General features: G+C 30.9%; 1 protein-coding gene across 2 annotated transcripts in view; it reads left to right on the top strand.

The window, feature by feature from the left end:
* LOC148226610 (GTP-binding protein Di-Ras2) overlaps window positions 1-27,273 on the top strand; it is a 155,768-nt gene that overhangs the window by 94,019 nt on the left and 34,476 nt on the right. For both annotated transcript variants that reach the window (XM_088204483.1, XM_088204482.1), the window contains one exon: window positions 13,262-13,318. The gene's annotated coding sequence lies outside the window, so the exon portion shown is untranslated. The remainder of the gene's footprint in view (window positions 1-13,261; window positions 13,319-27,273) is intronic.

The raw sequence follows: 27,273 nt of genomic DNA, 5'->3' as shown, positions 1-27,273 counted from the left end.
TATAATGGTATAGGAAGACCACAGCTAAATTTATATTTTTAATCTTTTAATTAATACCATTATTTTTGATATTTTTTAATTAATGTCAAAATTAAGTGTTATGTATGTTTATCAAAATACGTACGTTCTAATAGAATTAATTTTATTACTACAACCCATAATGTAATACAGAATCGATCTAATATATATTAATGCTAAAATTAAAATAAATTAAGGTTTGCTAATGTAACTGTGTCAGTAAAGTACTTAAATACTGTATCGTTGTTAATACTATTATTTTAATATTTTTATTTATACTTACTATTCACATACAAGAGCAATTCTTCATTATTTTTAAAATATGTATGTATATAAAAAGATATTGTGATGGAAAACGTTTTCCAATTCAAACCGATTTAATAAATAACCCTTCATCCGATAACAAATTGCATCCGATAACTAATAGGGTTTACGGTTTACAGAAACGTTTATAAACCCACTTGTAATCCCGAGAAATGTATCCAAGAATATTGATTAATTTTGTATTAAATTATGAATTTAGACGAAATATAGAGGTGATCAAAAAATATATGCATTATATATGTAAAAATACAGTATGATAATATATCAAACAAATTGTATATCATAATGTTTTATGAAGTTGACAAATATCCCCTATTTAAGTTGAAATGTATTTCTGAAAAGATACATATAATAAAAACGTGTGTAGACATATTTTCAAAAAATAATAGATATAGACATAATGACAATACCCTATCGTGACAATGCTTCGTATTCGCGGGTTTTTTCGCATAGTTGAACGCTCAAATTCACAGAAAATGTTTTTTGGACTTAACGGACCGATATCACCCTTTCACGTGTATTCCTTGCGGGGTCTTTTATTTTTATTTCTACATTCAAAAGCACCAAAAGCTTAGTGACACGCACACACATATGCACCCTTTTCAAAACGTCACGTAATTCGCGAATATTTCACACGTGCGATAATATCCCAGCGAGGACATAATGTCCATTTGAAAAGTACGTTTTATATTAGAGAACGTGAATATGTAATTTTCGACGGGTGTACTTTTTATTTTTATTTTCACTGTATTTTTTAAATATTTAGTGAAATGTGAATAGTTCTTGCATAGACACATGACAATTTTTTGGGATATTAAAAATATAATTCCATAAAAAAAATTAAATTACTAAACAGATAATTAATAAAGCTTTAAAATTTATATATATATATATATATATATATATATATATATATATATATATATATATATATATATATATATATATATATATATATATATATATATATATATATATATATATATATATATATATATATATATATATATATATATATATATATATATATATATATATATATATATATATATATATATATATATATATATATATATATATATATATATATATATATATATATATATATATATATATATATATATATATATATATATATATATATATATATATATATATATATATATATATATATATATATATATATATATATATATATATATATATATATATATATATATATATATATATATATATATATATATATATATATATATATATATATATATATATATATATATATATATATATAATAATAGGAACACATATATATATATATATATATATATATATATATATATATATATATATATATATATATATATATATATATATATATATATATATATATATATATATATATATATATATATATATATATATATATATATATATATATATATATATATATATATATATATATATATATATATATATATATAGCGAAAACCCTACAGACGCGGCACACCCCAGCGGGAGCAGCCACTGCAGGTCCTTCAGAGACGCACTGGCGCGAGGAGGCAAGGCCAAACAATGACACGGTTCCTCCAAATAAACCTACATGGCTGCAGGGCCGCCCAGGACCTACTACAGCAGACGATCGCCGAGGAGCTAGCGGACGTAGTCATCGTGTCTGAGCAGTACCGCAACCTCCCACGCAGCTGGTACTCGGATGCGACCTCAAGGGCAGCCATACACGTGCCCTCGACCCGACTGCGCGTAACCAGCGCCGAGACGGCCAGCACCGAAGGATGGACTTGGATCGAGCTGGACGGGACCAGAGTCTACAGCTGCTATTTCTCGCCCAACGCACCAATCAAAGACTTCGCCCGCGGCCTTGCTGACCTCGAGGAGAGCGTCCGATCATCGGCTGCGCCGGTCATCATCGCCGGCGACTTCAACGCCAAAGCCGCTGAATGGGGCTCCACGGTGACCGACCGAAGAGGCAACCTGCTCTGCGAGATGGCCTCGAACCTCCACCTACACGCGGCCAACGTAGGAAGAGGCTTCACCTTCGCCCGGGGCGGCTCAGGGTCGGTCATCGATGTGACCTTTGCTGACGAACTGACAGCGGGCATGATCCGAGGCTGGCAAGTGCTAGAAAAATACTCGCACAGCGACCACAGATATATCAGTTTTGAGCTCACCATCCGCAACCAGAGACCACCGCCAGAGGTCAAACGCGGATGGAGTGTGAGAAAGCTGAACGTCGCAGCACTGGACGAAGCGATTGCAGCGAAGAGCGAGGCTATCAAGACCGCCGCGCACGCTGAAGCCGGAGCGGAAAGCGTAGTACGCTCGCTGAACGAGCTCCTGCGCGACGCCTGCGATGCCTCGATGCCCAGACTTGGGGGCAACACCCGCCGCAGATCAGCATACTGGTGGACCGATGACATTGCCGACCTTCGACGCACGTGCCTAGCCGCCCGGAGAGGCGCGCAAAGACACCACGGCAGCGAAGAAAAACACCGCAGCTACAAGGAGGCGAGAAGCGCCCTGCGCCGTGCGATAAAGGAGAGCAAGGCGCGGTGCTGGTCTGAAATGTGCAAGGCAATCGACGAAGATCCCTGGGGGAGGCCATACAGGATCGTCAGAAATAAGCTGGTGGACAAAAACAAAGACCACTTCCTCAACAATGCCGGCAACATGGAGGCGGTGGTCGAAGGACTGTTCCCGCAGCACCCCACGACTGACAAAGCACTGCACAGCGGCCAGGCAGCTGCAGAAGAGGAGTTCCTACCGTTCTCAAAGGAGGAACTGCAAGGAGCAGCGAAGCGCATCAACTCTGCAAGGGCTCCGGGACCCGACGGCGTCCCAAACGCCGTGATCAAGCGAATCGCAGAAAAAGACCCCGCGCTGCTTCTTTCCGCCTTCAACGCCTGTCTCTCTGAGGGAGTCTTTGATGCTTCATGGAAGCGCCAAAGGCTCGTCCTCATCCCGAAGGGCAACAAGGCGACGCCCGGCCCCTCTGCGTACCGACCATTATGCATGCTGGACGGACTGGGCAAACTACAAGAGAGGATGATCCTCGAGCGCCTTCAACGCACCCTGGAGGACACAGATAGGGGACTCTCACCGCATCAGTACGGCTTCCGCCGCGGACGCTCCACGATAGACGCCATAGGCCGCGTAGTTACGACTATTCGCGAAGCCTGGCAAGGGAGCGTCAAGCAAAGCAAGAACGTCGTGCTGATCGCGATAGATATAAAAAATGCATTCAACTCGGCGCGATGGCGCTCAACCCTTGACGCACTGGTTAAAATCGGCACTCCGGCATACCTGATCCGCATGATTGAGAACTACTTCTCGGACAGGGTGCTGGAGTACGACAGCATGGGCGTGAGCACTCAACGAGCGGTCACGGCAGGCGTTCCCCAGGGGTCGGTCCTCGGACCCGCTCTTTGGAACGTCATGTACGACGGACTGCTAAGAGTGCCCATGCCCGAGGAAGCCAGCATGGTAGCCTTTGCCGACGACGTCGCCATCCTAATCACCGGAAAGTCAACAACTGCCCTACAGTTAGCTGGACAAGAGGCACTGCACTCAGTCCGGGCTGGAGCTCGCAGTTCACAAGACAGAGGCAGTGTTCTTCACCAGACGAAGAAAGACAGAACCTCCCAAACTTGTCTTCGACGGCTTCAAGGTGCCATACGCCAGGTCAATGAAATACCTTGGAGTGCACCTTGACGACAAGCTCCGCTTCACAGTCCATGCAGAGCAGGCAGCGGCGAAGGCCGCCCGCGTCGCTGGAGAACTGGCCAGACTGATGCCAAACATCGGCGGACCAAAGTCGAAACGAAGACGGCTTTACAACGAAGTGGTCCATTCCATCCTCCTATATGGGGCCCCAGTCTGGGCCGACTCCATGAGGGTGGAACGAACGAGGCTGAAACTGGCCAGAGTCCAGAGACGAAGTGCGTTGAGGGTCGCATCTGCCTACCGTACGGTCTCTGAGGCTGCGACGCTGACCGTGACCGGCACACCGCCAATCGACCTGCTCGCGCTAGAGAGGCAGGAGATGCACAAAGGCCTGCCAAGGAACGACGCCAGAAAGCGCACGCTCGACCGATGGCAAGAACGGTGGGACACGACGCTCAAGGGCCGGTGGACCCAGAAGCTCATCCCGAACCTCAAGGCATGGTGCCAGAGGGGCCACGGCGAGCTGAGCTACTACTTGACCCAAGTGCTCACTGGACACGGCTGCTTCGGGTCCTTCTTAAAAAAGATCGGAAAGGAGCCAACAGAGGGGTGCCACCACTGCGAGGAGCCAGTCGACGATGCTGACCACACACTGTTCAAGTGCGTGGCGTGGACCCAAGAAAGGTCCCGGCTCAAGGAAGCCCTCGGGGAAGAAGCAGAAGTATCACCCGAGCAGATGGTCCCGTCCATGCTCCAAAACAAGAACAAGTGGTCAGCGTGGGTGGCTTTTGCCTCGAGCGTGATGCAGGCCAAAGAAGAGGAGGACAGGAGCCGACGACGACTACCGCAAGGCGCCCAACCGACAAACGGCCAATAGCACAACGAAAGCGTCTCACGGAGCAGAAGACGACAAGATAAGACGAGGAGATCGAGGGGTGACCCAACGCTGAGGCGTGCCCCTCGGATCCCGAAAGAAACGAAGAGCGCAAGAAGTGCGCCGGGCCCAGCTGCCTCTCGAAGTACTACCTAACGGACGTGCCGGGAGGCAGCAGGAGCGGAGGGGGGTTTTAGTGAGTAGAAATCTCACACTAGCAACGCGCTGTCTTTTGAAGATTTCCCCCCTCACAAAAAAAAAAAAAAAAAAAAAAAATATATATATATATATATATATATATATATATATATATATATATATATATATATATATATATATATATATATATATATATATATATATATATATATATATATATATATATATATATATATATATATATATATATATATATATATATATATATATATATATATATATATATATATATATATATATATATATATATATATATATATATATATATATATATATATATATATATATATATATATATATATATATATATATATATATATATATATATATATATATATATATATATATATATATAATAATAGGAACACACACTCATTACTAACTTATATTAAAATATCTAGTCCAGTGATTATTGTGACATTTCACTTAGAATTTTATATTAACATAATAATTATTCATTTTAGTATTATTTTATTAGTCCATACCAAATTTTATCATATAAAAAGGATCAAGGCATAAAATAGCTCATTTTTATTTCATGTAAATTATCACATTATAAACAATGTGTCTTTAAATCGCTATGGTTTCAGAAGACCTTAATAATTTACTCCTTTGTTATCTTCCATGTTATGGCACGTCATCAACTTTAACTACTATAAATATATGGGAGGTGAGGATGAACTAGTTGCAATATCAATTTGTAAGTACATTATTACGCATGACAAGCAAAGTTTCTAAGTAGGCTGTATATGTACATTTAGAATTTAATTTGCTCCCCAGTGAACATTAACGTAAAAAGTAGTTATTCGCCTTCAGCGGAGACTAATTACAATTAAGGGTTTTACGTTAGATTATTAAAAGAGTATTGCTTTTTCGTGTAACTAATTTTTTTAATAAGATTAAGGCATTAAAAAATACCGTCTAGTAAAATTTAAGAAATGAGCAATCGCTTGTGCATTCATTGTAATTTTTAATAATCTAGGTTCTAAATATATATTAAACATTAAAGTGACTATCTTGTATTTTACAGTAAAACTAAACTTTTAAATGTACAACTAATTTTTAGTTCACATTAAGACACACACCAGTGATAAAAAATGTGCAGACACAAACTTATTCTAAAACAGTGGATCGTGTATTATTGTACAATATCCACACTTATCAATAATTTAATAATTAGTCTAGTATACATATAATGTAATTTGTTGAAATTTATGTATTTATGAAATATTAATCTCAAGGCAAGAATATTATGTATTTATGAAATATTAATCTCAAGGCAAGAATATTTCGAATTCCGAGATATTGCAATATTCATGCTTTATAAGAAAATATTTTGTGGTTAGAATTTTTGGGTTTTGGGTGTCGAGTTATTCATAATATGATTTGTGATTTTGTCGGTAATATATTTATTGTGCAATAAATAAATCATAGAATGAATGAGTAGTAGGAGTGTACCGAATTCTGGTCTGATGTGGTGAAGTAATATACTTTTAAACCCTAAAGTTAAAGGATGTATAATAGATTTTTATGTTTAAAATTCTACTTGCTTTTGTTATGAAGTGTGATTGAATAGCCGCTCAAGAATACAGTTATTTGGTCAATATGAATAATCTTTAGCTGCTTCTAAATAACAATTACGAGTTTATTCGACTATCTATATCAAAATACAAATCCAGCTTATTTGACACGCCTAATTTTATGTGCAATTATTTAACTATTAACGATGATTTTTCTTAGGGGTAGTGAGCCATAATGACCCAATATCCATAAATAATCAAATTTGTTTACGTCTGGCGTGGCAATAATCACTGTTATTGCTTGATTACTGTATATTTTTCAGATCACTTAAGACTGTATCAACTATAAAAACATTTGTTTGACCACTAACCTTCACCGCGGCTTATATTTTTGCGCACCATTTCGAAATTTGTTAATATTTTTGCCATACTTTTTTTAAATATTATGATTCAATAAATTTAAGTGATTTACAGCCTTAAATTATACTAAATATTCATATTATTAGGCTCGACGGTTTATGACACCTTCAGGTGCCTAATGAGTAGTGACGATTTTCTTGATGACTTCTATAGAAGCCATCCATTAACTACTAAAAAATTTAAGTCTTATTTTAAGAATGAAAGGATGTGGCTATTCAAATATTATCTTCAAAAACTTCAGTAAATAAATACGGTTTTTTCGGTATTTTAGACCAAAGGACAAATCCACACCATTTACAGTTATATTTGATACTAAACGATGGTTGTCCTTAGGGGTGATCAGCTATAACGAACTAGTGAACATAAATAAAAATACCATTTTCCCTACTAATGGGTAAATATATTTATTAAAAAAAAAAGTTATTGGCTTTTACCAAAAATCAATAAATATAGCTACAGCTGTCGAATGAGTTTTTAACAAGTTCAAGGTTGAAAATTAATAAGTCACTTCTATTATTGAAATTTCGCTTATTCACACTTCAGTGTTTTTATTTAACCACAAAAATAAGGTTAAAGAAATTAGTTTTTTATGTGTTTGATTTTCAGCGGCTTCATAAAATTACGTGTTAGTATTTTTTCAATAATTTAGGCCAAAAAAATAATTCAACCTCTTTGACAAGCTCTTCTTTTTTGGGGTGGTAAGCCATAATAGCTTAGTGGTAATAAATAACAGATTTTTTTTGTTTGTCATAAGTATATGTTTAGCTCAACATCTGTTTGAGACTGTATATTGACCAAAATGTGCATTAATATCAACTTTGTATTTAATAAAGACACATTTTCATATTAGTGGATGGTCTTATATGCAAAGATTTTAATCGTGGAGGTATTATTTTATTATGTTTTCTTATAAAATACAGTTTTTTTTATTTATCTAGCTTAATCATTATGTATTGTATTTTATTTAAAAAACTTTATTTTAAAATATAAAGGCCTTATTTTATAATAAATAGCCCAAATCTTATAGTATTCACTAAAAATAGTTTAGAGCAGCGCTGTCCAACTTATTTTAGCTTGTGGGCTATTTTTTCTTTTCCTTACAGCTGTAGATAATTAAAAATTTATTCTTGCCTTAAAAGTGATTTTATTTAAACATGATAAATAATTCGCAACTACCATATTGAAAAAAATTCTAACCCTATAAAATATTTAAATTCAGTTGGACAGCGTGACATTTACTATGAGGAAATACGCGTTAAAAGCGCAATAAATCAAAATACTATAAGTTACGACATGCTGACAATACACATTTGTTATGCTGAAATAATGTGGTAATAAATTTACAAATGGACCATATACATCATCCTCTGAGTATATTCACATAAAATAATATACTGACAAATGACTAATCAGTGGAAGTATAGTGTTGCCAAATCTTCACTTGTTCAACTTATACAATTACACAAAAAAAATGTTCATATAAGTTCCATCCTCAATTCGGGAAGGCCTAAACAACCTCTATCATCCCGATTAGCATATAAAAATGCGTACATAGCGCACATCTTTCATTTTTATAATTAACTTTCGGCTAGAACTGTAGCAATTACTTTTGATTAAGGACACATGAGAGTTAACCTGAACTCTTAAAAAAAAGCAGCCAGACAAAGCCTTAAAATACCGATGTAGCAACCGCTTCCTTGGTCCTGCTACGAAGTCCATAATTTAGAGTTCAATCTGACTTTCTGAGACGACTGGTTTGATAATTACACAAATCGTGTGTGGGTTAAAAAATATTTTGCAATTAGTAGTAAATTATAAATAAATTTTTATTATTTAGAGCATGGTAGTTTTCACAGAAAACGCATTTTCTTTAGCTTAAGGTTTTAGAGAAGATTACAGCTTAGACGCGTAGACCACAACCATAATATTATATAGTTCATTATGTTAAATATTGTGCCGTCGCTTGTACTGAATATGACCGCATGACTAGTCATATCCCATGACCTGGAAACTTAATGGCCTGTTTGATACAAACATAAAACGACATGCTTGCAAAATATTACAACGATCGTTCAGCGTTAATTATCGAAATCGAACTTGATGAGTTTGTCGTATGAATTTTATTTTTCAACTTCACAAATTGGCTGTTTGTACGCATGAACGATTCTGTTAACTTTAATTGAATTCTGAACATTTTATAGCTAATACAAAAAATGTACATATATGTCGCATATAAAAATATATTTAATATAGAATCACGTGTGATACGAGTAAAAGCGCGGTTTCTTCTTTGAATATTATAATCGGCGTCTATATTACTTTTCCCTTTGCGAATTTAACAATTTGTTTCTGAAAAAAGCGCTTTTCGCAAAAAGATATAATTTTGGGGGAAATAATTGACATCCATAAGGTAGAACGTATGTTATGCGATACGAGACGTTGTTAAAACGTTTTGGATCAAATATTTTTGCTAATAGACTTTTTAAATTATAATTTAATTGTTATGATTTTGTAAAAGAAAATTAAAGCTCTTGTTCTTAAAGCAATTTATTGTATATATATAGACGCTACGGAGATAAATTTAATGCTTTTAAAAACAAGCAGTATTATCTATTGTGTTAAGCCATCTTTTAAAATATAATATATCTTCATTATTTTTCCTACACAATAAATATAAAAGTACAACTCTTATTATATATATATATATATACTCAGGCAACAGCATAATTCGTCAACTTAACGTTCGCCGCTCTAACATATACATAAATCTCGTTTATTTTTCACATACTTTTATATTATACACCTTTTATAACCCTTTCATGTTTGAATTAGTCGAGAGTAAAGCTCAACATGGCACGTCTATGTTTCCTCTCGACATTACAATTTTTTTATTGCCCGTTCTAATCACCACCCGCGATCATTTCGAAGTTTAAAGTGCCGAGCTTCAAGCTCGGGACGAACAGAGAAATAAAATTTTATAGGGAATTTCAGTCACATGTCACAAAGACAAAGTTGTTCGCTTTGGCGCTATCTCTTTGTCGATATTCAAAGACTGGTCAGCTATTGAGCGTATACGGTTTTCATTAAACGATGAGATTGTTGAAAATAGTTACAGGTGCAGATGCGCACCAAACATCGTTAATAAAATTGCTATTGTAACGATTAAAAATAAAATAAAGCTTACTATGCGATATTATAACTTTTTATATAGAACGTATCTTGTATATACCTATGTGAATAATTTTCAACACAACTGTCTCGTTAGTGGCACAGTTTCCGAGAAATTTTGAATAATTAATTACAGGAATCCGCATAACGACTTCATTCAGTACATTTAAAAAGGCTCTACATAAAAAATAAATAAAATATTAAAATGTTATATTTAATAAAAGTGTAACATCCAACACACTTTTTCAACTTTATATAATGCCTGCACTACACTCTCTGGAAGTTGGCTAAGGTTAGCCAAGGACGGAGAATATAGTGGGTTATTTCGTAGTTACTTCGGCCAAGTTCGGTTCTGGCTGCTCTAAAATCTCTGAGAAGTTGTCCGAGGTTACCGAGAACGGGAGATAAAGTGGGAGTAATTCAGTCGACTTAGCCAGCTTCGAGCGTTTCCGAACATTGTCGGCAAAAAGACCGAAGTCGGAGTTGCTCTTTCGAGCGCGAGCGGTGACATACTTTCCCTTTCGCTCTCTCACGTGTTAAGTGACGAGAGTGAGAGAGATAATGATATGGTGTTTCGCAAACTGAGATAGAACGAGTAACTCGGTTCAATTTCAGTATGCGCGTAGGCGTCCTATGGTTAACACGCATGTCACGGGGTCAAGTTATAATACCATATGCTTATCGGGGACTTCAACAGACTCTTACTGACATCTTTGAATATTTTAGGGCACCAAAAGTGATTAATTATATTTCTGATAGTATATTCTTCTAACAGATATCGTTATTATATTTTTTTTCATATAAAATTAAATAATTAGTGGTACTTGATTTTGTTAAAAAAATCCTTTCGAATATTCTTATGTATTTTCCTAGATCGGTTTATATAAATGTCATACCATAACGAATTCTTATTTAGAATCGATGGCGATAAATTCTAGGATAGTCACAGATGTGGTGTTCGTATTCTGAAGTATCATTTTTATGCCTTATGGCATTTTGCAAAAGCCGACAAAGATTTTGCGTAAATATTTACGACCGAAAAGTTTTCCCTGATACTGTATTGGTGAGTGCCCACACAAAATTTTATAATTATCGGTAGCGTAATTTTAATAAAATGTCAATTTAAAATTGCGATTATTTGGCACATTTTTCGATCGTACGCAAATATGCCACCGTCCGAACGTCATTCACGGCCGACGTCCGGACGGCCTACAGTCGTAGGTCTCGGCCGACTTCAGTTGTAACTTCGGTTCGGACAACTTCTAGAGAGTGTAGTTCAGGCATTACACAACATGTTTTATTTGTTATTATAGTTTTATTTTACCAGTAAAATGAAGTGAGAAATGAAATTTTAAAAACTGAACTGTCTTTTAATGGCAAAGTATATACTTGTGTTAGAAGAAATAAATTAAACATTTCTCAAATAAAAAGTTAATTATGTTGCAGCTTTGTTATTACAAATATAGCTTTCTTTTATGATTTAAATTAGCAACTTATTAATAAAAATAATTTAAATTGTGTAAAAATAAACTCTTTGGTACGTAATAATTGAAGACGTTCGTGAAAATTTCGTTTATAAAGGTTTGTGTACTCTCTTAAGCCGTAAAATTTAAATCAAATCCTTTATGACGAAATAAAATGCGAAAAATTAATTACACCAATAAAGTTGATGTTATCATAAAGCACAACGCACTAAAACGTTAAATAAATATGTAATAAAAAATACAAAATTAAAAACAATAAAATTGTATCAAATCTATTGGTTTATAATAATAAACATGTAAAAATCGCATTATAAATAAAATACCTTTCAGATAGACAAACCATTCTTTTATAAATACAATTTATTAACTGACATTTTATTAATTTTTAAAAGAATCACATTGTTTCAAAAAGGTTGTTTACCTCAACAGGCAATTTAATTTTTTTTTTTTGCTAAGGAACAAAACATTTGCAAAATCTTTACGACGAATTCTTAAGATCCACTTTTTACTTTGTAATGAATTAGAACAATGTTTAGTGGACCGAAAAAATAAAGACGATGTAAAAAGTTAAGCTTTCGGTAAAAAGATATATTAAATTATATTTTTTTCAAAAGGGATTATAATACTATAGGAAAATATGTATTGTATTATCTAGATAAAAATATTTTTAGAGTTAATTTAATAAATAACTTATTTTAAATAACACAGGTATTAAATAAAATATATAAAAAGAAATACTAAACCGGATTTTCAACAACCACTAATAATTAATCCCTCAAAAGTTAAATTTATTGTTTCCTATGTTCGCCCGGCTATAAATCGCAGTCGAATCTACAGTTAACTTTTACCACAGAGTTTAAAATAAGTTCGTGTTAGTTTACACGCATTATCAGTGCTAATGAATTAAATAATTTATGTTAACGTCGGAAATTATGCGAAATAATACAAAACCATTGTGAAAGGTAATTGCCAATGTTAAACGCAGGTGAATTCGGCTATCCTAGTTGCATTGTTCACCTAGCGAAACAATGAATGCAATTTTGGCAAAACTGTATGTGAAACCCCATGAATCATAACATTTCATTGAATTTAATCAATATACGAATATAAATTATTATTAATAATTTTATACTTATATTATATGTTTAGTCGTAATTTGCTGTTTTACATTGCTTTCATCAAGTATTGGTAAAGTTATTTCCTGCGAAATTAATATTAAAATATCTCAAGCATTTAATAATTCATTCTGCAAACTCTTAATTCCGTACAATAAAGATGAACCTTGATTGAAATATTAAAGATAATTAAATTGTTTACGATACTTTGTAAGGTGATAAATTAAAAATCCCTGACATGCACCAGATTTATTAATTATAAGTATTATGATATAAAATCTTCGGACACATAAAAGGATTTTTAATCTCTTCGTCTAAGAATGGTGTAGTAATTAGTATTGTTCATTATGTTTTATGTACTATATTAAACCTTTTTTTATGTTAGTGATATTAAGTTATTTTATTATATAGAAATATATCATGTAATTTTTTTTATTTTAGGATTGAAAACCTGCGTTCATAGCTGAAAGGATTTCATAGCTGAAAAATATACATAAGGTATGTATAAATATTATAAATTTTTTATAAGCAAATTATATATTTATTGTAGATTATAACTACAATATTATCGTAATGTATTTATTCGGTACTTCACTGTCATGAGGTACCGAAGCTAGCAAGTGTGCGAATACCGGACTCTTAACTTTTTTGGTTTTCTTTCTATTTTTAAATTTAATGGTTGAAATTAGACATTAAAATGGTGCGCGTCTTAGTGCATTTTTTACTGTTACCGCTTTACTGCGTAAATTTGCGCACTACATAGACGAATATTTGTATTTAATGATAGTCAAAATGGTTTAATCTAAAAAGAACTATTTTAAATTTTTAATATAGTTGAAAATAGGTTAGCTAAATATTTCCAAAAAATAAAAACATTTTATATTATTTAAAGCTCGATTTCAAACTTAGATATTTAATGATATAACTAAATATTGTATTTCATTTAAGATTAGGTTTAAAACTAGGCTAGACAATAATAAAACTAAATATTGTATTACAGTTTAAAATAGGTTTTCAACTTAACTAAATATTATTAAAACAAAAAAATATCAAAAGGTTTTCAATAGAAAAAATAATATTAAAACGTAATATTTTTAATTTCATTTAAAAGTAGGTTTGCAGTTTAAATTTATATGACTGATACTAAAAATATTTTGTTACGCCTTACTGACGCTACAACACAATCGATGACCAATAATTGGTTTAATGTGAGCGATTATAAGCCATTGTTTCGTTGTGTACTGCCTTATAATTAAAATCGTATTCAGAATATTTTATTCTACAATATAATAAATTGAAACATATTTATTTTAAGATTTAAAAAATACGAGCAGTCCCAAAAAAATATTGCGTTCTTATTATGATACTTTTTATATAAAACATATACAGTATATTCAAATTAAAAATGTGGAATTTTATCTTTGTTTACGTTTTGAAAGATGTTAAAATCCAAGGCCTTAAATCGTGTCTGAAATTTCAGCTTATATTTTTATTTTCACCACTAAAAATTGTATTCAAAGAAATCCGTCTGTAAAATGCGATGAGTCAATAAGCAACGAGAATGTCGACCGAGCTGAAATTTGTTTTCTAAGAATTCATTTCACATATATAAGAATTGATATGTTATTAAAAATTTCTGCCATTGTCTTGATTTATTGAAGCCAATAAATTGTTCCGCCTTTATATTAAAAAACATATTAAATTCTCGTTTTATTTATTTCCACAATTAGAAAATGTGTTATAAAAGATACAGAATCATTTTAATAATAGGCATTAAAATAAACATATTTATATGCTATTTTTTAAAAACCTACAATTTTTTCATTCAATGATCTTATTATCCATGTTACTAAAATGCTATATTTAAATATGGTATTATTATATATATATATATATATATATATTTAGTTTAAAAAAGTTAAAATTGCCTACTTAATTTTAAAGTGTAGTTATTCTCTATTTATTATGCTCTAACTATTATTTCATAAACATCCCATATTAGTGTCTACATATTTTACAACCTTTTTCCAATGAGCTAAAATTAATTATTGCATATTAAAACAAGTGATTTTTGTTGACTTATCAAATGGACTACACACGGTGAATTCATACAATTGTTTGTTGTTTACACAAGGTTTGTTTATGTTTGTTAATTGTTTTATTTGCTTGAATCGTAAAGTATAAAATAAACCCTCTACGAAGAAAAACTCCGTTAATGGGCCAGGTCTAAAGCCTCTTTTCTATATTTCAAGCTAATCTAGACATAATGGGCGAAAACAAAACAAAGTCTCTGAAGGTGGAAAATCGAGTAGCACTTCAAGACAAATTAATATCTTTTCGGTCTACGCCAGAAGCTCTCTTCTGCGTATTTTTATTGCTTTTTACTTCGCTATATATTATGCATTTACTTCTATCTTGGTAGGTATATAGCAGAGACAGTTCTCTAGATTTTAGTGAGAACCATTTAATAATATTGATTTAGGAAATACGATTCCTAAGCCTATACACACAACACATCTATTTTATATGTATAAAATACATACGTAAATTTGTTCTAATATATATTCATTATATATGTATTCAATACCATTTATTAAATTTTATTAATAAATATTTTTAGTTTCATTATAGTTGACATTATATCATATATATTTCTCATAAACATCCATTGAAGCTTTACTCTTGAATTTCTCTTTAATGTTACTTACACATATATACCGTATTTATTAAGAAATGTTTTACTTCTCTTACTGAGCAACTTTTATAATATTTTTGCTTAAAAATAAAATAATTAAGCGTTAAAAAAATTAAGTAACAAAATTGAACTATCTTAACAAATATATTTTAACATATTTCTTATTCCACTTTTTTTCGATGTAATCTGTCTATTTAGACAAAAATAAGTTTCTTTATTATATGTATAATATATTTCCATATTTCTCCTTTCTTCAAGCAACTAAGCACTTTGCAAAGGAAAAATTAAAAATAACATATTACTATAATATTTATATTATCACTCAAGCACTACCTTAATGCATCATCAGCATCCAACACATTTATTATTAATAATTCAGGCATTACAATATTTTTATCTATTAATATAAATACCTTAAAAAATATAGTTTTCCTATTTACCAACTTTATAAATTATACAGAAAAAAACTTTTAAGAGCTTTTTAATTATATGCAATAATAAATGCATTCATCAAAACAATTTGCTTTTTATACGTTTTTATTATATACATACATACCAGTCAATTTATTTTTAAGAAACACTTTTTCAAAAACTCTTATAACAATATTATTATATGTATTATAATAATTATTGTGTTCATATAGAAACCTAATAATCAACCCTATTTTTTTTAAAGGAAATATCCCTTATAAAATTTCATTTTAAGAGTCAAAGTGCATAAAACAGTCAATCATTTTCAATAAAAGTAACATCGACCCATTTAAAACTTCCCGAGTTAAACTACGTTTATCAATTTCCATTTATCAAGATAGATATACGAACCCTTTAGACAAGTCAAGCTTTCTAGACATGAACGATGGAATTAAATTACGACACATCGATTTATATGATTCCAATATCTGAGAGCTCATACATCATATATAAAAACTGATCTAATAAAAGGAAGTAGTATGAATTAAATTTGAATGCAAATAAATAAAAATTATATATCACTATTTCAATTTTGATGTAAATAAAAATCGTGGACAGATTTAACAGCTAATCATAATTCACAATATCTCAAAATATTTTTTAATATTATACAAGATCTTGATAGATTTTAAGTAGAAAACAAACCAGTAGCGTCATTTCAGATACTTTAAAAAAATTAGATATTCCTTTTTAATGATAATAAAATATCTAAATATAAATTATGTTCATATAAAATCCTTTTTAAGTATCACATGAGTTAGTAATTTAACGATGATGACAGAGAGGCAAATAAGTTTAAATTAATCGATAAATATTCATGGTTTGGACCGATCACAATAGAAAAAAATAAAAAATGTTTACTTCGTGAAGTGGTTTGTTCGAGCTTTGAATTATTTATTACGCACTTTAAAACATTTGAAAGCCTAACTTGAAGATGTTCGGCGAATGTTTAATTCATGATCATCATAAACGTAGTTAACTGTCTCATAGTTCGCTGTTAAATTTAAAGGGACGATTTATTAAATATATAATGAGCAAAGGGTTTTTATTGACACTCCGCCCCTTAAAAGTGTAGCAGTTATATTTGTGTTAAATTCACATTTAAAAAAATATTTAGAGCTGTAATATTACTTTGGAATAAAAATACATTTTTATTTCATCATACAAATGTCAAATGAGTATCGGATGCTCAAGTGTCAAATCCACTTCATGATATTTTGTTCATCGCAAATACGAAAAAATACATTTATAGCTTACATACGTATCATACGATAATAATGATAAATAAATCAAGAAACGTACATTAATACATATGTATATCTGATAAAAAGTCGGACGGATACAAACGTCTGTTTTATGCGAAACGCTTGTTTTATATTTCATTCCGCGTCTACGTTTATATAGCTCGACATAAAAATGCTTTAAGCTTTCGTTACCATAGTTTCAATTTCTTGGCGTATATACACCCTGTTAATACCTCTCATTGGTATCGATCTTTTCCGCTGCATTTTCTCTAGCGACATTGTACAATTCATTCGTGGTGCATCTTGTTTTATTTTTTATATAAAAGCTGCAGTTTTCACTTAATTTCACTGAGACTTCTATAAATATATATATACATATATCCCATTATAAAGCTTTCAAATATAAAAGCTCTCTCAATGCAACGTTTAAGAAGTCTTTTAATATAATTTTATTACTCTTACTGCATAAAATCAAACTTTTTCTTAAGCTATGTTTTTCAATAGAATTTCTTCCTTGGGGGAAATATTATATATTATAACGCACATTCCTCGCATAATGAAGCTTATTGAAATTTATTATTAACTCGTTTCATAAAATATTAAGTTTATTTTTTTTTGCCCGCAATACGAAATTTATTCAGCTTTTCGCGAAATGATAAAATTAAAATTCTTCTTTAAAGATTCTCCCTCGTTTTTATGTAGCTTGATAAAAAATAAGAGTTTAACTTGAATAGTACTTTTGTAAATACTCGGAAAGAAAACAAAAATAAGAGTATCAACTGAAACTCTCTGTGGTAATAATCTTTATGTTTGTCCAAATACAATATTCTTGTTTAATATATTTTTAATTAAAATTTTGCATCATTTTAACAATTAATACTTGCTGCATTTGCTATGCTAACGCAATATATGATTCACTTAAATTTAAACGACAAGGCGGTAATATTAATTTTCCTTTCTTCTAGTATCGACCTTAAACGCAAACTTACTTTACATTTTCTTCCTGGATTTTACAAACAAGATTTCTTGGAACACTCAAAAATATTCTTCTCACGAATCTCGATAAATATTAATAAAAACCTTTTATGTTACGTAAAATTTAAATTTATGAAAAGAATAAATGGACGGAAGCTATTATTGCGTTTCTAAGAAATATTTTAAAAACTCAATTGAAGCATCAAGTCGCTGAGATGCTTCAAATATGTCTGTTATAAAAATCACACTTTGAACAAAATAATAAAAAAGTTTCAATTCTTTACTTGAAATATGAATATTTAAGGAGACTAAGAAATAAAATTTCATATTAATATATAAATTGATTACGTTGAAATTTTTATTCGTAGAAGTTATTAAAATTTATTTAGATATTTCTTGATAGTAAATTATCATGAGATAAATATTTTTTTAATTAAGCATATTCATCAATAGTCTAAAAAAACTATGGTTCTAATTTGCACAGGATTTTCACAACGTTTGTACAGGACTTCACCATAATCTGTCTTGATTAACGATGTTGACTGTTGTCAGTCAGCGATTATTAAAATATGAATAAACAACGATACACAAAAGCCACGCGCCCGACATTAAAACCAGGCCACTATGTTTGATTAGCTTAATTTTTTTAAACCCAGTACACAGTGTATAGTATGATATATATTTGCGTGCTCTGTCCAACAGCCTCTTTGAAATTTATCTTTAATTTTGACCATGCACATAATGTTGGTTTTATATTACCGTTCACGTGGTTATCTGCCGGTTACATGCTACGTTGTTAGGGGAGATCTACGCTGCTCGTTCAGACAAACTAACGTTTCCAAAGATAAAACTTTAGAACCTTAAAGCGAAATTCCTTACAAAGATCCACATATATTAAGATTAACGATTTGTGAGTCGTGAATTATTCAAGTCGCGTGACAATTCGCAAATTTATGATGAATGCTTTGCAATTATTAGATAATTTTTTGGAAAACTTTTTGTATATATGTATATATATATTTTTCTTAATATAAATTGCAGAACAAAAATAATTTATCTGCAACCAATTTTTTATCATAATATAATACGCATATTCAAGTGCTGTGGCGCTGCAAAGTTTAAAACTCGAGTGAATTCTTGACGATTTACAGCTTGGCTGGACTAAATGTGTCGATCGTAGTGTAAAGGCTGTTTTTCTCTTACTGTTGATGGTGCTCCAAATGTCTATCTATGTTATTATTTAGTCATCTGTAGTGACTTAGCATGAACTCTACTAGTAGTGAGCTAAGAGCTAAACTTAAATGGTATGCTAGAACTTTTTATCTCCATGACAGCATTCAGGCTTTTTTTATATATAAAACGCTTATTTCAATAGTCATGTTATGTTAACAATTTAATAAAAAGTAAAAAAAAAACAATTATTTAAGCAAAAATTCGAGTACATTTCACTAAAGATCTGGAACTAATGTTATGTTGTCTTTAGTCTCTGAAGCAATGTGCTTTGGCATTTTTTAGTGGGTTAGTGAGGTTACGCGATTTTTTTTATATTATTTTTTGTTATAAAAATAACAGTGTTCGTTAGTTGTTAATATTATTTTTTTAATATTAATAATTTTGTATTAGGAAAAGTAAAAATTTTAGGATAAATGAACAGAAAAATATTTTTTTGGCAGTCGTTTAATAATATCGCTTGCTAAAGTTTAATTTGTGAATATGTCATTGCTAACTATAAATATTACAATGTAAAAAGACATTATAAAAGTCTGCATTCTACATTTTTAAAACTATATGAGGAAATGCGTAAACAAATATTGTGTCTATGAAACGAGAACTGACAGGCCAACGGAAATTGCAACGGAAATAAGTTTTCAAATATATCATCTCATAGCAAAAAGGTGTCGACCATTTACAGGCGGAGATTTTATTAAAGATTGTTTTATGATAGCTGTTAAAAAAAATTGCCCGAAATCTTCCAAATGTTTAGAAAATATTTAGTTAAAATTTATTTTTCATTGGCCATTGATGAATCTCTGATGTCACTTTCACAGCCCAGGTATTTTAATAATATTTGCACGTGGAATAACACGCAGTAAAATAAAGGCAGTGATATATTAATTAGGCTTCTGGAACAGTGTTCCAAAATTGACTTATGCTAGTACGACTGATGGAGCTCCTTCCATGAAAAAAACTAATTATGGATTGGTGACTTTATTCAAACAATATTTGGATAGCCGGGAGGATGAATTAATACAATTTGATTGAATAATTCATTAGGAAAGCTTGTGCCTTAAGAAATTAGGGCTCAAACATAATATGAAAGTTGTGATTTCAACAGTTAATTTTATAAAATTTTGTACCCTTAATCATAGACAATTTAAACAATTTCTAGAATAAATTGAAAGTAAATTAGTGTGACCTAATTTTTTATATAGAAGTGAGGTGTTTACGTCGTGAAAAAACATTAGAACGGCTTTTAAGTTTACTCGACAAATTGAATCCTTTACGTCTGAAAAAACGCAATTATTCCCGATGTACAAAACTCAGATTGGTTATGCCACATAGCTTTTCTGGTTGATGTTATTAATCATTTGATTTAATACGCGACTTCAGTGTAAAGATCAATTAATTAATCAAATTTACGGCTATATTGTTTCTGTTCAATGTAAGTTAAATCTATTTAAAACCCAAATAATGTTTGAAAAGCTTAACGTAAAATTAAAAAGCAATTGATAATTTAATATTAACATTCAGAGGTCGCTTTTCTGATTTTCAGAAAATAAGATTTACTTAGCATTTCGTCAATTTGGTCAAAAATGCACAAGAGTCAATTCATCTTGAGCTGATCGATATGCAAAATGACGAAAATCTTCTTCTGGATTTGTTTAATTTCTATCACTGCGTCGATAAAAATATTTAAAAAATTTGGGTTTAATGTATATTTGTGAATAAACTTTTTCAATTATGAACATAAACAAATCGACAAATAGAAACCGTTTGACAAAAAAAATTGATCCAGATATTAAAAAAATTTTCAAATTATTTTTTTCCTAAATAAATGTTTATTCTTATTTCAATCTTAAATTTTTAGTATTTTATATATTATATAATGTGTACTTTATATGATTTGTAGTAATATTTTTTTTTAAAACTCAGTTAATAATTTTTATCGATACGGCCCTTGGTGCATCTGTCTTATGAGAAGATGTGTCTCTAGTCCCCACGCGATGTTTATCCGCGCTGTAGTTTATTTGCCAGAGAAGCTTATTTAACTAATACAAAAATAGTTTTCGCACATTAAAAAAATCTTGCAATTTTTTTATGTCACGCTACGAGCATTTTATTAATGGGTTGTATGTAACACGCGAATTTGCTAGTAATACGTAATGCATTTTTTATAAAAATATGGATGTAGTATAAAAAATAGAAAATTGCAATGAAAAATCTAACAGTTAATTATATGATTGGTAATCATTACCTAAATTAGGATATATAAACGCAATTAAATTGTACGTGTAAATTTCGCTATTATTATGCTAAAAATTGAGCTTAAAAAAACAACGAAAGATGATATAAAACTCATTTGTATAAAAATATTAAATTAATAATTACAAGCGTATATTAATTATTATTTTTAATTAAGAATACCTAATTAATTAAAACAATAACGATTTAATTGTCAGATAAATTGGAGCCTTTATTAATTAAATAGTAATTTAAATTTCGGCTAAAAATGATAAAAAAAATAGTACTGTTTCTATTTTAGCTAAAAATAAAAAAATAGTACAGGTTGATCGATTTTTATATCGTTAGATTCTTATAGTATAAATTTTAAAATCTGTTAATTTTTGTGACCATTTTAATAGGTTTAATATTGCCCCACTTCAATTATTGTGCAATAGTATGCTTAATAAATTATGTTGCAAGAAATACAAAATAGTAAAATAAGAGTATTCTAAATAGAAGTATGATTGAAATTGTTACCAGTGTATTTTAATAAGTATTTAATAAGAAATGTAGATATAATACTAAAAATAAACAGTTTAAGGATAGATAGGTATAGGAAAACGAGTACAGCCAAGAGAAATTTGAATGAAGGTGTGAATTTGTATAATCATATTCCTGAGACAATCTGCAAAAATAAAAATGTTGTGGGTTTCCTTAATATAATAAAAAAACTTGTAATACTAAATTATCTTATTTAGTATATAAACAATTAGCTATATTAACTAAATAAATAAATAATTAGGTTGGGGTTTACTGTTGGTATATTAACTCAGATACTTTATGCAAAATAAGTTTTTATTATTTAGAATAAGTAATCATTATTGAGTTCTACATAAATCAGTACTTTTCAAGTTACATGTTAATCATAAATTAGCTTCAGAGTGAAAGGATTTATATATAAGTTCATATTCGATATGTAATTGTTGGAGACTATAAAAAGTGTCGGATTGACAAACCAAAAAAAATAGTTTTCATTTCAAAAAACATATAGAAAAATAGAAATATTTTAGTTTTGACCTTAGTTATTGAATTTATTACAATACAATCCAAAAACCATACGATGTCCATCGTGGATTAAAATAATTATTGCAAATAGTTAAACTGGCATGCTAAATCTAACACACTTCGTTTAATCTCACAGAGAAATTTGTGATGATTTTTTAATAATTGACTTTCGAAGCTTTTCAGCAAGACATTATTCCTACGTATAAATTTATATTATTTGTATATGTATATGCATAAACAAATTTATAGACTAGTCTGATTTTAAATGTAAAACAAATTAACGGTGTCATGTCAGATTTCGCGAGATTTATTGGGGTAATTATTTTTTTTTATATTCATCACTAATTGAAGCCAATGAGAAGAAAGCTCGTTATTTCGTTTCGTAATTAAAAATGTTTCAAATTAGTGGTTCGCCTTTCAAAGTGCGGGAGGAGACATCCGCGCCTCAGGACATTTTACTTAGCGGCGGGCATGACTTGATTAAGTGGAACTGGTTTTGTGGGAAAATTAACAACTTTATTCTGCGACTCTGGACAGGGGATGGAAGTGGATTTTTGCAACGAAAAAACATCTCATTTCCGGCACGAGTTATTTTTCTTTGACGTCAGAGGGCTTTTCCTCGTCCTCTTGGTTTTCACTGTAATCTACCTCGATTAGCGGCGGTGACTTATTAAAAGTGGGCAACGATACAACACAAGCAAGCTACCTTCATTAAGGACATTAATGCAATATTGTATTCATTACGCACACCGGCACACCTTGTTAGGCTCATAATATAAATTATACAAAAAAAACATGTACTAGTAAGGGTTAACATAATATGACTTCAAAATGTGTACTACAGTATGTATCATATAGCTGTTGCTATTTAAAATTATATATTACATTTTATACATCAGAATGAGATCCTTGAGGGTTGAAAAAACGATAAAAAAATATTCTTTGGTTTTTTTTTAGTACATTTTTTAGTACAATATTAAATAGGCAATCTACAACAAGGCGTCTGATTTACCAATAAAACTTATTCCAAGTTTTAAATTTCGCGATTCAATATATTTTTATGTACATCTCGCACCCCGTCCCTTTTCAGACTGAAATTGCCGTGCCATAACCAAATTGGTTTATTTTTGCCATACATTTTGTCAAATAAATCTTACCAGACACATACTGCTACATAGTAACTTTAATGTTTTTCCCCTGGTTCGCAACATGGCGCCGTTTGCTCTACAGCATTCAAGCTTTTATGTAACCCGTTCGTTAAGTACAAATTAAAGTTGATTCGAAAAAATAAAATTGTTCGACGCATATACGTACGGTCGGAAATCGCTTGCGGGAAACAGGAATGATGAATGAAAAGCAATTAGGGGTACGTTAATTAGTACACGCTTCGACCAGATGGTGCTCAAACATCGCCTCTAAGCGTTTGCAAACTGTGGCTCGCGGCTCGGTATTGCTTCTAAAAAAAATACTGATCCTTCATATTACAACAAAACTTTTTTCTAAACTGGATTTTTAGTAGTATTTTATATAAAAAAAATCAAACCATTTGGCACGCCCCTGGTGCCAAAATTATATGATAAAGCGTTTTTTTAAACCTTTGTGCTTGAATTCTAATGACGGTTAACCTTAGGGGTAGTGAGTCATATTCCTTTGTTATCTTCCATGTTATGTCACGTCATTAACTTTTACTACCATAAATATAGGGAAGGAATGGTGCGGATAAATACGTTACAATATCAATTTGTAAGTACATTATTACGCATGGTTCGCAAGGTTTTTACATAGACTGTATTTGTAAATTTAGAATTTAATTAGTTTCCCAGTAAACATAAACGTGAAAAGTAGTTATTCGACTTCAGAGGAGACTAATTGCAATTAAGAGTTTTACGTTAGATTATTAAAAGAGTATTGCTTTTTCGTAACTAAAATTTTAATTAGATTCTGGCGTTAAAAAAATACCGTCTAATAAAATTTAAGAAATAAGCAATTTCTTGAACACGCATTGTAAAGTTCTAAATATATAATAAAAATTAACTATACAGGTGTTTTAAAAGTTTGAAAATATTTTCAAATATGTATCTTATTTTTAGTCTATTGTACATTAAAACACTGGATCGTGTATTAATTTACAATAGACCATTAAGACACTTATCATCAATAATTAATTAGTCCGGTATATAATGTATTTTATTGAAATTTATACATTTATATACAATTATACCCCAAGGCAAGAAAATTTCGAATAACAATTAACGAGTTCCGAAATATTTCGATATTCATGTTTATAATTTATTAAACGTTTTGTGGTAAGAGTTTTTAGATTTTGGCAGTCGAGTTATCCATAATTCGATTCGTGATTTTGTTGGTAATATATTTACTGTGCAATAAGCTATTAACCTTCACCAAAAATCAATGAATGCATATCCAGATAATAAATGAGTGGTAGAAGTGTACCTAATTCTTGTCTGATGTAGTGAAGTATTATAATTTTAAAATCTAATGTTGAAGGGTGTATAATATATTTCCGTTGTTAAAATTACACTTGCTTTTTTATACAGTGCGTTCGAATAGCCACAAAGACAGAACCACTTAACACGCCTTATTTGCAGTTATTTAACTATTAACGTTGGTTTTTCTTAGGGGCGGTCGGCCATAATGACTCAGTACCCATAAATAATCATATATTTTAACGTCTGGCGTGAGAAAATTCATTATTTTTGCTCGACTACTGTCTATTTTTCAGATCGCTTAAGACTGTTTTATCTATAAAAATGTTTAAATTTGTCTGTCTAATAATATTAACTGTGTAAACTTTAAAGTTTTATTCTAAGAATAAAGTAATGTGATAAATAAAATCTTTTAGTTCGAATGAGAAATCCACCTCATTTTGCACCCATTGTTTTTTGTGAAATTATTATATTTGATAATTAACTATGGTTATCCTGAGGGGTGGTCAGCTATAATAGTTCAGTGAGCATTAATAAAAATATCGTTTGTCGGCTTTTAATTAATAAATTGCTGACTTTTATCAGAAAGCAATAAATGTAGGTACAGCATAGTATAAATAAGTGACTTCCATTATTGAAATTTTTCCCGGACTCACTGCAGTGTTTTCAAATAATATAATAAAAAATGGATGTATGTGTTTGATATTCATAGGCTTTAGCAAATTACGTGTGAGTATTTATTTCAATCATTCAACTATTAACTATCCTTGGGGTAGTGAGCCATAATGGCTTAGTGGCCATAAATAATCTGATACTGATTGTTAGTGATGATGAAGATCTGTATTTTTTCATGATTGGCGTGACAATAAACATTCTAATGGCTCTATCTTTGAATACTATGGGACATCCATGGTTGTTTGTCGCCATAAGATGATCCGTTAGAATGGTATATTATTCCTGCTGTGTTGTGTGATATTTTATTATTTATTATGATTACAATATGGGTATGGTGATCGAGTTTGTACAAAATATGTACAGTAAAATGCAGGTGTTTGAATCGGGTGTTTTTTTATTTTTGCGTCCTCTTCTATAAGCTTAACCAAATTGGCGAGTCTTAAAAAGTCCTTCAAATTGTCAAGCTAAAAAGTAATTTTCGTTCAAAAGCTTGTCGTGATCGTTGGTGATAAGTGTATTTTTTTTAATAATGGTCCACAAATTAAAAGCCAATCATGATAGTCTTTAGTCAATACATAATTTTGTAAAAGTTAAAGGTTTAGATACCCGTCCGCCAATCCATTATTCGTTGCATTTTTTTTATAGACGTGTTTTCATTTTTGTGGCTATTGTGCAATCCAGTGTGATTTAATATTCTGAGGTTTAACGTTTTTTTAAACCACAACGATTATCGTGTTTAAGATTTTTAATGGGTAATGTTGAAACTTTTATAGTATTTATTTAAATTATTTAAGTTTATTTATATGGTTTTAAGAATATTATTGGCTTATTAAAAATAAAAAAATAGTATAAAATTCTTCATACAAAATCTTATTGTAGTAATATTAAAAATGTATAGTGTTTGTTACAGTTGATTTTATTATGTATAGAATTTTTAATAAAAATTGTGAGTTAAGCCTTTGAGTAGTGAGTTAATTTCTTAGTATACACCTGGGAGTAAGGTAGTTTTACGTATATTTCCATAATTATTTAGCATAAAAAAGCATTTCTCCGTAGTCTAAATTTTGGGAAACACTTCGAATTACGCGTTTCAAGTATTATGTACTACAAAATATCTGTACATATACGTATGCGCGGATCAAAATTGACGAAATTTGCATGGCTAATCCAAGCAACAATGCGCAATAATTGGAAATCGCAAACTAGAGTTAACCGGTATTTCGGTGATTTTGCATCGAAGTATAATTTAGTCATAGCTTTCTGCACATACTAATTTCCAAGCACGACATACTATTTAAAATATTCATTATTGATTCTAGAGCATATGTAATCTGATTTAGTGTGGAATGGACCGTAATATTTATTCAGAGCCGAATCTTTAGCTGAATGCCCAAACAAGTCGAGATGTTTTCAGTGTTAGATAGAGAAATTGGATAA

This window comes from Plectrocnemia conspersa, unplaced genomic scaffold (genome assembly GCF_051122295.1).
Source record: "Plectrocnemia conspersa isolate PC_06_02 unplaced genomic scaffold, ASM5112229v1 ptg000014l, whole genome shotgun sequence".
Lineage (NCBI taxonomy): Eukaryota > Metazoa > Arthropoda > Insecta > Trichoptera > Polycentropodidae > Plectrocnemia > Plectrocnemia conspersa.
The sequence above is the reverse complement of the archived record's forward strand: the minus strand, read 5'-3'. Positions and strand labels throughout refer to the sequence as shown.